Below are 13,623 nucleotides of genomic sequence, written 5' to 3' on the forward strand. Positions count from 1 at the left end.
ATAGGGCTCATATGGGCCGAAAGACGTCATGGGCCATACATGGGCCAGAAGTGAAAACGGGCTGGAATCATATTGGATGGCCCAGATGACGCTACTGGGCCTAATTCGGATAGGGCGTAACGGGCCTTGGGTTAGCGAACTGTAAATGGGCTATATGCGAACAGGCCGTTAACAGGCTTTCCATGGGTCGGCCCTCCACTTTTTGACCAAGTCAAATGGGCCGACCTTTTCACAGGAATGGGCCTCTGTTGGGCCGTGCCACGTGTCAACGTATCATAGGCGCCTTCCGTCCAATGAGTGGTTGACATCTGTCCCAACGATGAGCCAACACGTGTTTCCTCCAGCCAATGATGATTTTACACGTGGAAAATCCCCATTGGTCGGGGCTATTAACGGGTTATAGGATCCAAAACCCGACCTGATAGCTTAACGGCGTTCCGTTACGATGGATGCTACGTGTCGGTCACCCTTGACGAAGCACTTCTGTGATGCGTGATTTATCGTCATGGAAGTGGAAACTTCCGTGATGATAATTTTGGTAATGTCATGGAACACTTCTACGACAACACAGGTATGACTATCTTGATTCTGTCATAAATTCGTCATGGATGTACATGCATGACAAAAGAGCGACCTACTGTGACAAACACGTATCATCACGGAAGTGTATTTTTTTGTAGTGCTTGGAGCTATATTTTTATTCGCCACATGATATGTGTTTTGCTTGGAGCATCTTGTATGATTTTGAGTCTTTGCTTGTTAGTTTACCACAATCATCCTTGCTTTACACACCTTTTGAGAGAGCCATACATGATTTGAATTTGTTAGAATACTCTATGTGCTTCGCTTATATCTTTTGAGTTATATAGTTTCGCTCTAGTACTTCACTTATATCTTTTAGAGCACGGTGGTTGATTTGTTTTATAGAAACTATTGATCTCTCATGCTTCACTTAAATTATTTTGAGAGTCTTAATAGCATGGTAATTTGCTTACAATCCTAATACGCTAGGTATTCAAGATTAGTAAAATTTTCTTAAGAGTGTTTTGAATACTAAGAGAAGTTTGATGCTTGATGATTGTTTTGAGATATGGAGTTAATAATATCAAAGTCGTGCTAGTTGAGTAGTTATGAAATTGAGAAATACTTGTGTTGAAGTTTGCAAGTCCCGTAGCATGCACGTATGGTAAACGTTATGCAACAAATTTGAAACATGAGGTGTTATTTGATTGTCTTCCTTATGAGTGGTGGTCAGGGACGAGCGATGGTCTTTTCCTACCAATCTATCCTCCTAGGAGCATGCACGTAGTACTGAGGTTTTTGATGACTTGTAGATTTTTGCAATAAGTATGTGAGTTCTTTATGACTAATGTTGAGTCCATGGATTATACCCACTCTCACCCTTCCATCCTTGCTAGCCTCTTCGGTACCGTGCATTGCCCTTTCTCACATTGAGAGTTGGCGCAAACTTCGCCAGTGCATCCAAACCCCGTGATATGATACGCTCTTTCACACATAAACCTCCTTATATCTTCCTCAAAACAGCCACCATACCTACCTATTATGGCATTTCCATAGCCATTCCGAGATATATTGCCATGCAACTTTCCATCATTCCGTTCATCATGACACATTCATCATTGTCATATTGCTTAGCATGATCATGTAGTTGACATAGTATTTGTGGCAAAGCCACTGTTCATAATTCTTTCATACATGTCACTCATGAGTCATTGCATATCCCGGTACACCATCGGAGGCATTCATATAGAGTCATATCTTGTTATAGTATCGAATTGTAATCATTGAGTTGTAAATAAATAGAAGTGTGATGATAATCATTTATTAGAGATTTATCCTAGTGAGGAAAGGATGACGGAGACTATGATTCCCCCACAAGTTGGGAGGAGACTCCGGACGAAAAAAAAGATGCCAAAGAAGCCCAAAAAAGGGGAGGCTGTCAGATTTCGGGTTCCGGCAGACCTTTGAGGTTCGAACACTGGGGTGCGCGCGGAGATCTCTCCCCTACCGATCTACGTCCAATCTCCTCGCGTGATCTAAGCTAGAAACAATGAACAACAAAAGGGACACGAGATTTATACTGGTTCGGGCCACCGTTGTGGTGTAATACCCTACTCCAGTGTGTGGTGTGGTGGATTGCCTCAGGGGCTGGTGATGAACAGTACAAAGGGAGAACTGTAGGATCGAAAGTATGTCTAGAGGGGGGGGGGTGATTAGACTACTTGACCAAATAAAAATCTAGCCTTTTCCCAATTTTAGTTCTTGGCAGATTTTAGCTATCTTAGCACAAGTCAAGCAATCTCCACACAATTCAAGCAAGCATGCAAAAGAGTATATGAGCAGCGGAAAGTAAAGCATGCAACTTGCAAGAATGTAAAGAGGATGGTTTGGAGGATTCAAACACAATTGGAGACACAGATGTTTTTGTCGTGGTTCCGGTAGGTGGTGCTATCGTACATCCACGTTGATGGAGACTTCAACCCACAGAGGGTAACGGTTGCGCGAGTCCACGGAGGGCTCCACCCACGAAGGGTCCACGAAGAAGCAACCTTGTCTATTCCATCACGGCCGTCGCCCTCGAAGGACTTGCCTCACTAGCGGTAGATCTTCACGAAGTAGGCGATCTCCTTGCCCTTACAAACTCCTTGGTTCAACTCCACAATCTTGTCAGAGGCTCCCAAGTGACACCTAGCCAATCTAGGAGACACCACTCTCCAAGAAGTAACAAATGGTGTGTTGATGATGAACTCCTTGCTCTTGTGCTTCAAATGATAGTATCCCCAACACTCAACTCTCTCTCACAGGATTTGGATTTGGTGGAAAGAAGATTTGAGTGGAAAGCAACTTGGGGAAGGCTAGAGATCAAGATTCATATGGTTGGAATGAAATGTCTTGACCTCAACACAAGTGTAGGTGGTTCTTTCTCAAAAAATGTGTATTCGAAGTGTAGGTATATTCTGATGGCTCTCTCCACGAATGAAGAGTGGGTGGAGGGGTATATATAGCCTCCACACAAAATCTAACCGTTACACACAATTTGCCAAACTCGGTGGGACCGAATGGTTAAACTCGGTCGGACCGATTCAACAAACCTAGTGACCGTTAGGATTTTCGGTGGGACTGAGAGGCAACTCGGTAGAACCAATATGGTTAGGGTTAGGGCATAATGTAATCTCGATGTGACCGATTACATAAACTCGGTGGGACCGATTTTGATAATAAGCGAACCAGAGAGTTGGTCAGGTAAACTCGGTGGGACCGATTCGCTCATCTCGGTGAGACCGAAATGTTACAAAAGGGAAACAGAGAGTTTACATTGCAATCTCGGTGGGACCGATCGCTCATCTCGGTAAGACCAAAATGTTACGAAGGGAAACAGAGAGATTACAATCCCATCTCGGTGAGACCGAGATCCCTATCGGTGAGACCGATTTGCCTAGGGTTTGTGGCAGTGGCTATGACATTTGAAACTCGGTGGCGCCGGATAGAAAGAATCGGTGGGGCCGAGTTTGACTTTTGGTTTAGGTCATATGTGGATGTGGGAAGGTAGTTGAGGATTTTGGAGCATATCACTAAGCATTTTGAGCAAGCAAGCCATTAAGCAACACCTCATCCCTCCTTGATAGTATTGGCTTTTCCTATAGACTCAATGTGATCTTGGATCACTAAAATATAAAATGTAGAGTCTTGAGCTTCAAGCTTGAGCCAAACTTTTTATCCTTAGAATTTTGAGGGATCCACTTTCCTCATCCATGCCATGCCATTCATTGAGCTTTCCTGAAATATTAATCTTGGAATAATGTTATCTCAATGAGCTATATGTTGTTAGGAATTACCAAAACCACCCAGGGATAGTTGCACTTTCAAGAACATCCTAGCGAGAGGTGTTCTTGAGCTGGTGCGATGAACTGCTAGGCTGAGTTCAGTTGCCTCTCTCTCTCAATCGGTGGATCGATCTCTCTCTCTCTCCTCGGCCCCCCTACTCTGTGGTGGCTAGCTCTATTTATAGAGGCCCTGGGCCTCTCCCCAAATAATGAGCGGGAAGGGCGCCAACAATTGGCCATTTTGAAGGGGAACATCTGGTACAAGTTATCCTGACTAAAGGTGGTCTTCGGCTGCCAAAAGTACTGGCGATGACGCTGTCTTGGGCTCCACGGTGACCTCCGTCCTGCCGCTCTGCTGGTCTTGGTCTCCTTGCACCGGAATGGTAACCTTTGCTTGATGCCTTTGCCTGTGCTTGCCCCCTTTGCACCAAAGAGGAAACAAGGACACTGCGCAGGCCGGCGCCTGCCTGGCACCTTCCTGGCCTCGATTGTCATGGCTTGCGTCACGGGTTCCTCGCGAGGTATCCCTGCCTTGATCTCTCCGCCTCCTCGGGAGCCTTCCTGAAGAGGCTGTCTTTGAGGAAGCTTCCGGTCGTCCGCCTCGCGAGGCTTGGCCCCCCGCGAGGATCTTGAGCTTGAGTTGATGAAGATGGGCCACGCTGGGCCCCCACTTGAGCCACGCCGCAGGCCGCAGGTAGGCAAGTCTAGGGACCCTCATTCCCAGAACACCGACAGTAGTCCCCGAGCCCAAGTTGCGCCCGAGCTTGGCCTAGCAGCGAAGCGAAGGGGCAAGCGCGAAGCGCCATGGGCCCCAACAGCCTACGGCCTTGGGCGCCGTGTGGTGACTGATTGGACATGGGCGTATGCGCTTCCCCATGATGCCTCGGCGACCGCACGACTTGACAAGTCCCTGCATGCAGAGAAAACGATCATGATTACCTGCGATCGTGGTGCTCGGCGGTTGGCTCCCCTGGCTATAAGTACGGGGCCGGGCGAGTTCCTTCAGTCCATCCCTTCTTGCTGCTCCTCTTCTTCTTCTTGGCTACTCGCCGTCCCCATGGCTCCCAAGAGGTTCTCGGCCACGGAGAAAGGAAAGGCCCCCCCAGGCAGGGCCTGACTCTCCCCCAACCAAGCACGGCCGGGGCTGCCCTCGTAAGTATACCATGGTCCCCGTGGTGGCCTCCCGCGGCCATGAAGGCGGTTCCCTGCGCGGTGGTGAGCGCTCGGTGGCCGACGGGGGGGACGCCGTGGGTGTGCGTCCCCCTAGGCCACGCTTTCGCTCTGCGGAGGTGCTGTCGGAGTTCATCGTATGGTCTTCGGACCCATCCAACACCCGGCTCTGGCTCCCCCGCTTCTTCGTGGACGAACTGCCGGCCAACGCTCGATGCGGCTTCTGGCTCCAGGCAGACGGCTGCTGCAGCAGGGCCTCCTGGGCTTTGCTGGAGGTCTCCGTTTCTGGGAACGGGGCTCTGACCCGCAGCTGGCAAACGTTTGCCCACGCGCGCGGCCTAGGCCGATGGTGCACCCTATACTTCAAGTTTGATGGCGGCGCCATTCTCTACGTGAGGGTGTTCGGGGAAGATGGTCGTCATGCCGGGTGCTGCCCCGAAGACGATGACCGCGGTAGCCTGCCCAGCCCCGGCACTGACCAGGACGAGGATGGCGACTGGCGTACAGGTGGTGGTGCTTGAGGTTCGCCGAGCTTCGGCGACCCCCTCTCAGGCAGCAGCTCCTCCAGCGGCGGCCGCGACCAGCCCCCATGCTGGCGCGCCTGCCTGGGTGAAGGTAGTGGGTCAGCCCGCCGTTGCGCCCCGGTGAAGCGAGAGAAGGGATCCTTCCGAGCCTCAGGAGCTGCTCGAGCCTCCGCTGTAGGTCGGCGCAGGACGGATCGTGCCCATTTTGTTTTTTTTTCTTTTCCTGCGCAGAAGTAGAAAGTAATGTAGGGCCCCGCGGGGGCATGTTAAAACTGCTGCTGTTTAACCATCACGCTGTTTCCGTTATTTCTGCGCTGTGTTTCCGCGCCGTGCACCCATGTGCGGGGAATATTTTAGCTCGGTGGGGCTTGGCGCGGTCCTCACCTCCTGAGGCCGTGGCCTCGTCATGCACTTCGTGCCCTGCAAGGATCAGTAGGAGGGGTAACTTACGGTCTCGGTTGTGGGGGCGATCGGCCTAGGTCCCGCGCTCGTGTCGCGATGCCCGTGGGGCACGGACCGGGAGGGGTGCTCCCGCAGAGGACTCGGGTAGGAAAGCTCCAAACGATCAGGGCAGAAAACACTCGCGAGGGCGCCCGCGAACCTCCCTCGCAAGACTTGCGTGAAAGAAAACGAGGCAAGCGAGCGAGAAAGACAAAGAGTCACAAGCAAGGAACGTCAGCAACTCCAACAAAACTTCAAATGGGAATAAACAAGCCAACTGCAGAAAGCAAATGGGAAAGCCGCGTCCGACACTTATTCTATTCTTCGACGTCTTCTCACCAGCGCGGAGCTAAGTGCTGCCACTGGGCGTGGGCGGGAGCCCCCGAGGCCCGAGGGCGGCACTCCGGAGACTCCGGGGCATGTAATGCCCCACTCATTGTTATGTGAGAGTGTCACGGGCGGCAAGCTTCATAGGCATTGGCCTTCTTCACAGGCACCGGGCCTTTTGCAAAACGCGGCAGCTTCACAGGCATTCGCCTTCTTCACAGGCACCGGGCCTTTTCCAAAACGCAGCAACTTCACAGGCATTCGCCTTCTTCACAGGCACCGGGCCTTTTCCAAAACGCAGCAGCTTCACAGGCATTCGCCTTCTTCATAGGCACCGGGCATTTTCCAAAACGCAGTAGCGTCACATGCATTCGACTTCTTCAAAGGCACCGGGCCTTTTCCAGGCACTAGGCCTCGCTCAGGGATAGAACCTCCGGAGATGTTGAATGTTCCATGCGTTCTGGATGGGTACCCCTTCCGTGGTCTCCAAGCGCGCGGAGCCAGGCCTGGAGACATGAACAACCTTGAACGGCCCTCCCACATGGGAGAGAGCTTGTGCAGCCCCTCCCCAGAGAGAACCTGTGTGAGTACGAGATCCCCTACCTCAAGAGTTCTGGGGCGGATGTTGCGACAGTGGTATCATCGCAACGCCTGTTGATACCTTGCCGCTCGCAGCGCGGCTTCTTGACGGTGGTCCTCCCCCAGCACGAGATCCATCCCCCACAGGGCATCCTGCTGCGTCTCGTCGAATGCCATGACCCGCGTAGAGCGACGCCTGACCTCGTGAGGGAGGACAGCCTCCGCTCTGTAGACGAGGAAGAACGGGTTCTCGCCAGTCAGCTTGGTCGCAGTTGTGCGGATTGACCACAACACATAATGGAGCTCGTCGTACCAGCCCCTGCCGCAGGATTCCAGCTTCTTCTTGAAGGTCCTGGCTTTGAGGCCCCTCAGGACCTGCACGTTGGCCCGCTCATCCTGGCTGTTGCTCCGGGGGTGTGCTACCGAAGCGTAGCATATCTGTGTTCCAAGGTTAGCACAGTATGTTTTGAAGAGATTACTGGTGAATTGCAAACCGTTGTCGGTGATGATGCGGTTGGGCACCCCAAATCGACCCACGAGGCCCTTGATGAATTTGACCTCTAAGCCTGCCGGGATTGTGCGGACGGCTTCCACTTCAGCCCACTTGGTGAATTTGTCCACGGCGACGTAGCGATAGCCCCCTAGCGCCCGAGGAAACAGGCCTAGAATGTCCAGCCCCCAAACTGCGAACGGCCATGAGAGGGGTATAGTTTGTAGACACCCCGCAGGCTGATGGATCTGCTTACCATGGAACTGGTAGGCCTTGCAAGGCTTCACAAGCTCAACGGCGTCGTTGAGCGCTGTGGGCCAATAGAACCCACTACGGAACGCCTTGCCGACAAGGGTCCGTGACGACGAGTGGTGGCCGCAGTCTCCGCCATGTATGTCCGCCAGCAGATCCTTCCCTTGCTCTCGGGAGATGCAACGTAGGGACACGTCATTTGGTCGCTTCCTGTAGAGCTCTCCATCCTTGATGCAATAGGCCGTGGCCTGCCGCGCCACACGCTCCGTTTCCTCCTCATTCTCCGGCAGAGTCCCTTGCATGAGGTAGTTCTTGAGCTCCGGGATCCAACACCCTTCCTGAGGCTCTAACGCCAGGAGCAGGTGTGCCCCTGAGGCCGGGCCATAGACCGGGGCTCCTGAGGCAGGCGGCTGAGGGAGCTCCTCCCTTGGTTGTGCCGTGCTCGACAGTGACGGCACCACTAAGGGTTTGAAGAGCCGCTCCTCGAAGACGCCAGGCTCCTGAGGCAGCCGCCTAGATGGTCTCTTGGCAATGTCATCAGCCTCCTGATTGGTGCCGCGAGGCACATGCTGCAACTCCAGCCCCCAGAATTGTTTCTCCATCTTGCAAACCTCAGTGAGGTAGGCTTCCATGTGCTCGTCCTTTGGCTCGTATATCTTGTTGGAGAAGTTGACGAGGAGCTGCGAATCGCCCTTGACGATGAGACGCTTTACCCCTAAGGCAATTGCGGCCCTCAAGCCTGCTATTAGGCCTTCGTACTCCGCTATGTTGTTGGAGACCTTCTCTCCGTGTTGGAAGCAAAGTTGTACGGCATAGTAGAGTTTGTCCTGGGTAGGGGATACGAGCACTGCGCCAGCTCCCGCTCTGTGTCGGGAGAATGCCCCATCAAAGTACATGACCCAGCCCTCCGGTGCTTCACTTCCCGGGGAAAGTGATCGGTCTTTGCCTGCCTCGAGACCCGGCGCTTCTGCCCATTCTACCACGAAATCCGCAAGTGCGGCTCCCTTGATGACTCTGGTTGTACTGAATTCTAGCTAAAATGCCTGTAGCTCAATGTTCCATTCAGCAACCCTTCCAGCTGAGTTGGGGCTCCTGAGCACTCTTTCCAAGGGGTATGCTGAGACGACTTTGATGGGATGCCCTTGGAAGTAGTGGCGCAGCTTGCGTGAGGCCACTAGTAGCGCGAGAAGGAGTTTTTGGGGCATGGGATACCGTGCCCTTGTGTCCCGTAGCACCATACTTACGAAGTACACGGGATGCTCGCGTCCTCCGGAGGTCGGGGCATCTCTTGAGACGACGGAGCCCCCAGTGCTTGGACGCCTGAAGAGGCCTCCTCTGTTCCGGGTGCGTTCTCCTGCTGCAGCTGTTCCTTTCCGGCTGTGGTTGCAGCCTTCGCGAGGCCCTCCTGGCTCTGCTTTGCCTCAGTTCGGACAGTCGATGCGGCCTTGGCACATCGCTCCTCCCTGACCGCCACCAGGGCTGCGCTAGCGGAGTAGGGGTGGGCGCAAGGTAGAGCACCAGGGGCTCCCGAGGACGCGGAGCTACCATCACTGGTGGACTGGTAAGGTACCTCTTGAGGTCTTGGAACGCCTTGTTGGCCTCCTCAGTCCATTCGAAGGGGCCCTTTTTCTTCATCAACTTGAAGAAGGGCAGCGCTCGTTCCCCTAGCTTGGAGATGAAGCGCCCGAGCGCAGTTACACGCCCGGTGAGCTTCTGCATTTCTCTGAGGGTCCTCGGCGGGCTCATGTCTTCGACTGCCTAACCTTCTCCGGGTTGGCCTCGATGCCCCTGTGGGATATGAGGAAGCCCAGGAGCTTGCCCGAGGGGACCCCAAACACGCACTTCTCTGGGTTGAGCCGTAGGTCCACTTCGTTGAGGCTTGCAAAGGTTTCTTCCAGGTCCTGTATCAGGGTTCTTGCCTCACAAGACTTCACCACAATGTCATCGACATAAGCTTCAGCGTTCCTCCTAAGCTGTCGGCCTAAGGCGATGTGCATCAGCCGTTGAAAGGTCGCGCCCGCGTTGCGCAACGCAAACGGCATGCACGTATAGCAGTACACTCCACACAGGGTCAAGAAAGCCGTCTTCTCCACGTCTTCTACTGCCATCTTGATCTGATGATAGCCCGAGAAGGCGTCTAGGAAGCACAATAGGTCACACTCCGCGGTGGAGTCGACTATCTGGTCAATGCGGGGGAGCGGAAATGGATCCCGCGGGTAGGCCTTGTTGAGGTTGGTGAAGTCGACACACATGCGCTCCTTTCCTCCTTTTTTTGGCACAACGACCGGGTTAGCCAGCCAATCATGGTAACGGACCTCGCGGATAACTCCTGCCACTTCTAGCTTCTGGGTCTCTTGAACGATGAAAGCCTATTTCTCTATAGACTGTCGTCTTGCCTTCTGCTTCATGGGGTGCACATTGGGGCACACGTTGAGGTGATGCTCAATCACTTCCCTTGGGACCCCTGCTAACTGATCAGGTTTCCACGCGAACACCTCCTTGTTCGCACGCAGGAACCTGATCAGGGCCTTCTCCTGCTCGGGCTCAAGGTTGGCCCCTATGGTGAAGGTGGCGCTAGTGGACCCGTGCTCGTCGACTGGTACCTGCTTGGTTTCTGCCTTGTCTTGGGTGAACAACTGCTTCTTTTTAGCCGACGCGGCCCCCTTGGGCTCAGGGGCGTCGGTGCTAGTGGGCTGTGCCACCGCGGCCACCCTAAAAACAAGCTGGAGCACCTGCAGTGCTTCCCTTGTGTCTCCTGACATGGTGAGGACGCCGCTGCTCCCAGGCATCTTCATGAGGTTGTACACCGGGTGAGTTGCTGCCATGAACCGAGCCAAGGCTGGATAGCCGAGGATGGCGTTGTAGGGGAGGCCAATGGGGGCGATTTCGAAGTCGATCAGCTCCGTGCGGAAATTGTCGTAGGTGCCGAAGGTCACTGGGAGGCGGATCTGCCCCAAGGAGGTGGTGGAACCGGCTCCGACGCCCGAGAAAGGCCTGTTGGGTTGGAGCCGCTCCAGCGGCACATGGAGGAGGCTGAAGGCCTCCACCGAGAGCATGTTGAGGCTGGCACCGCCGTCGATGAGGGTCCTTGTGACGGCCACTTGGCAGATGGTGGGGGTGCACAGCATTGGGAGCGCGCCCGAGCCGACGGGGTTGAAGGGGTGATCCTCCAAGTCGAAGGTCAGATCAGCCTCGGGCGCCACCCAGCCCGGGGGGGGGGGGGCTTCTCGAAGCTTGGAGGTGGTGCTGATTCGGCGGGAGAATGGCTTGACGTGATGGCTCGAGGGTGGTGCCTAGGAGCCGCCCAGGAGAGCTGCGACGACGGGCGATGCTGGCGCGGTGAAACGAGCGAGGAAGAGGTCGCGCAGCTCCTCCCAGGAGGTGACAGAGGCCGTCGGTAGGTGGAGGAGCCATGCGCGCGGGACACCGGTGAGGGCCATGGGTATCCAGTTGGCCATCACCCAGTCGTCGCCCCCGGCTCTAAGGACGGCCTCCTCGTACGCCAGCAGGAAAATCATCGGGTCCATCATGCCGTCGTAGCGCAGCGGTGTCTCAGGTCTGAACTTGCACAGCCACTGCACCTGTCGCAAGGTGGGGGCCAAGGCCCGGAGCCCCCTGGCCCCAGCGTCAGCATCCGTTGTTGGAGCGGGCGGCGCGTTGTCCGCCATGAGGGAGGGCTACGACGTCGGGGGAGAGCGGGCTGTCAGGAGGGAGGACTCCAGCGCACCCCTACCTGGAATGCCAAATGTCGGATTTTGGGTTCCGGCAGACCTTTGAGGTTCGAACACTGGGGTGCACGCGAAGATCTCTCCCCTACCGATCTACGTCCAATCTCCTCGTGTGATCTAAGCTGGAAACAACGAACAACACAAGGGACACGGGATTTATACTGGTTCAGGCCACCATTGTGGTGTAATACCCTACTCTAGTATGTGGTGTGGTGGATTGCCTCAGGGGCTGGTGATGAACAATACAAAGGGAGAACAGCCTCACGAGAGGTGTTCTTGAGCCGGCACGATGAACTGCTAGGCTGAGTTCAGTTGCCTCTGTCTCTCAATCGGTGGATCGATCGATCTCTCTCCTCGGCCCCCCCTACTCTGTGGTAGCTAGCTCTATTTATAGAGGCCCTGGGCCTCTCCCCAAATAATGAGCGGGAAGGGCGCCAACAATTGGCCATTTTGAAGGGGAACATCTGGTACAAGTTATCCTGACCAAAGGTGGTCTTCGGCTGCCAATAGCGATGACACCATCTTGGGCTCCACGGTGACCTCCGTCCTGCCGCTCTGCTGGTCTTGGTCTCGTTGCACCGGAATGGTAACCTTTGCTTGATGCCTTTGCCTATGCTTTCCCCCTTTGCACCAAAGAGGAAACAAGGACACTGCGTAGGCTGGCGCCCGCCTGGCACCCGCCTGGCCTCGATCGTCATGGCTTGCGTCACGGGTTCCTCGTGAGGTATCCCTGCCTTGATCTCTCCGCCTCCTCGCGAGCCTTCCTGAAGAGGCTATCTTTGAGGAAGCTTCTGGTCGTCCGCCCCGCGAGGCTTGGCCCCTCGCGAGGGTCTTGAGCTTGAGTTGATGAAGATGGGCCGCGCTGGGCCCCCACTTGAGCCACGCCGCAGGCCGCAGGCAGGCAAGTCTGGGGACCCCCGTTCCCAGAACGCCGACAGAGGCCATAAAAAAGGCCCCAAAAAATAAAAAAATAAAAAATGAGAGAAAAAGAGAGAAGGGACAATGTTACTATCCTTTGCCACACTTGTGCTTCAAAGTAGCACCTTAATATTCATGTTAGAGAGTCTCTTGTTTTTTCACTTTCATATACTAGTGGGAATTTTTCATTATAAGAACTTGGCTTGTATATTCCAACAATGGGCCTCCTCAAGTGCCCTAGGTTTTCGTAAGCAAGCAAGTTGGATGCACACCCACTTGTTTCTTTTGTTGAGCTTTCATACATTTGTAGCTCTAGTGCATCCGTTGCATGGCAATCCCTACTCCTTGCATTAACATCAATCGGTGGGCATCTCCCTAGCCCATTGATTAGCCTCGTTGATGTGAGACTTTCTCCCTTTTTTGTCTTCTCCACATAACGCCCTCATTATACTCTATTCCACCCATAGTGCTATGTCCATGGCTCACGCTCATATATTGCATGAAAGTTTATAGGTTTGAGATTAATAAAGTATGAAATAATTGCTTGGCTTTTCATCGGGGTTGTGCATGATGAGAGCATTCTTGTGTGACGAAAATGAAACATGACTAAACTATATGATTTTGCAGGGATGAACTTTCTTTGGCCATGTTATTTTGAGAAGACTTAATTGCTTAGTTAATATGCTTGAAGTATTATCATTTTTATGTCAATATGAACTTTTGTCTTGAATCTTTCGGATCTGAATATTCATACCACAATTAAGAAGAATTACATTAAAATTATGCCAAGTAGCACTCCACATCAAAAATTCTGTTTTTATCATTTACCTACTCGAGGACGAGCAGGAATTAAGCTTGGGGATGCTTGATACGTCTCCAACATATTTATAATTTTTGATTGCTCCATGCTATATTATCTACTATTTTGGACATTATTGGGCTTTATTATCCACTTATGTATTATTTTTGGGACTAACCTATTAACCGGAGGCCCAACCCAGAATTGCTGTTTTTTGCCTGTTTTAGGGTTCCAAAGAAAAGGAATATCAAACGGAGTCCAAACGGAATGAAACCTTCGGGAACGTGATTTTCTCAATCAACAAGACCCGGGAGACTTGGACCCTATGTCAAGGCACAAGAGAGGAGGCCACGAGGTAGGGGTGCGCGCCCACCCCCACCAGGCGCGCCCTCCATCCTCGTGGGCCCCCTGTTGCTCCACCGATGTACTCCTTCCTCCTATATATACCTACGTACCCCCAAACGATCAGATACAGAGCCAAAAACCTAATTCCACCGCCGCAACTTTCTGTATCCATGAGATCCCATCTTGGGGCCTGTTCCGGAGCTTC

This window comes from Triticum aestivum, chromosome 4A (genome assembly GCF_018294505.1).
Source record: "Triticum aestivum cultivar Chinese Spring chromosome 4A, IWGSC CS RefSeq v2.1, whole genome shotgun sequence".
Taxonomy (NCBI): domain Eukaryota; kingdom Viridiplantae; phylum Streptophyta; class Magnoliopsida; order Poales; family Poaceae; genus Triticum; species Triticum aestivum.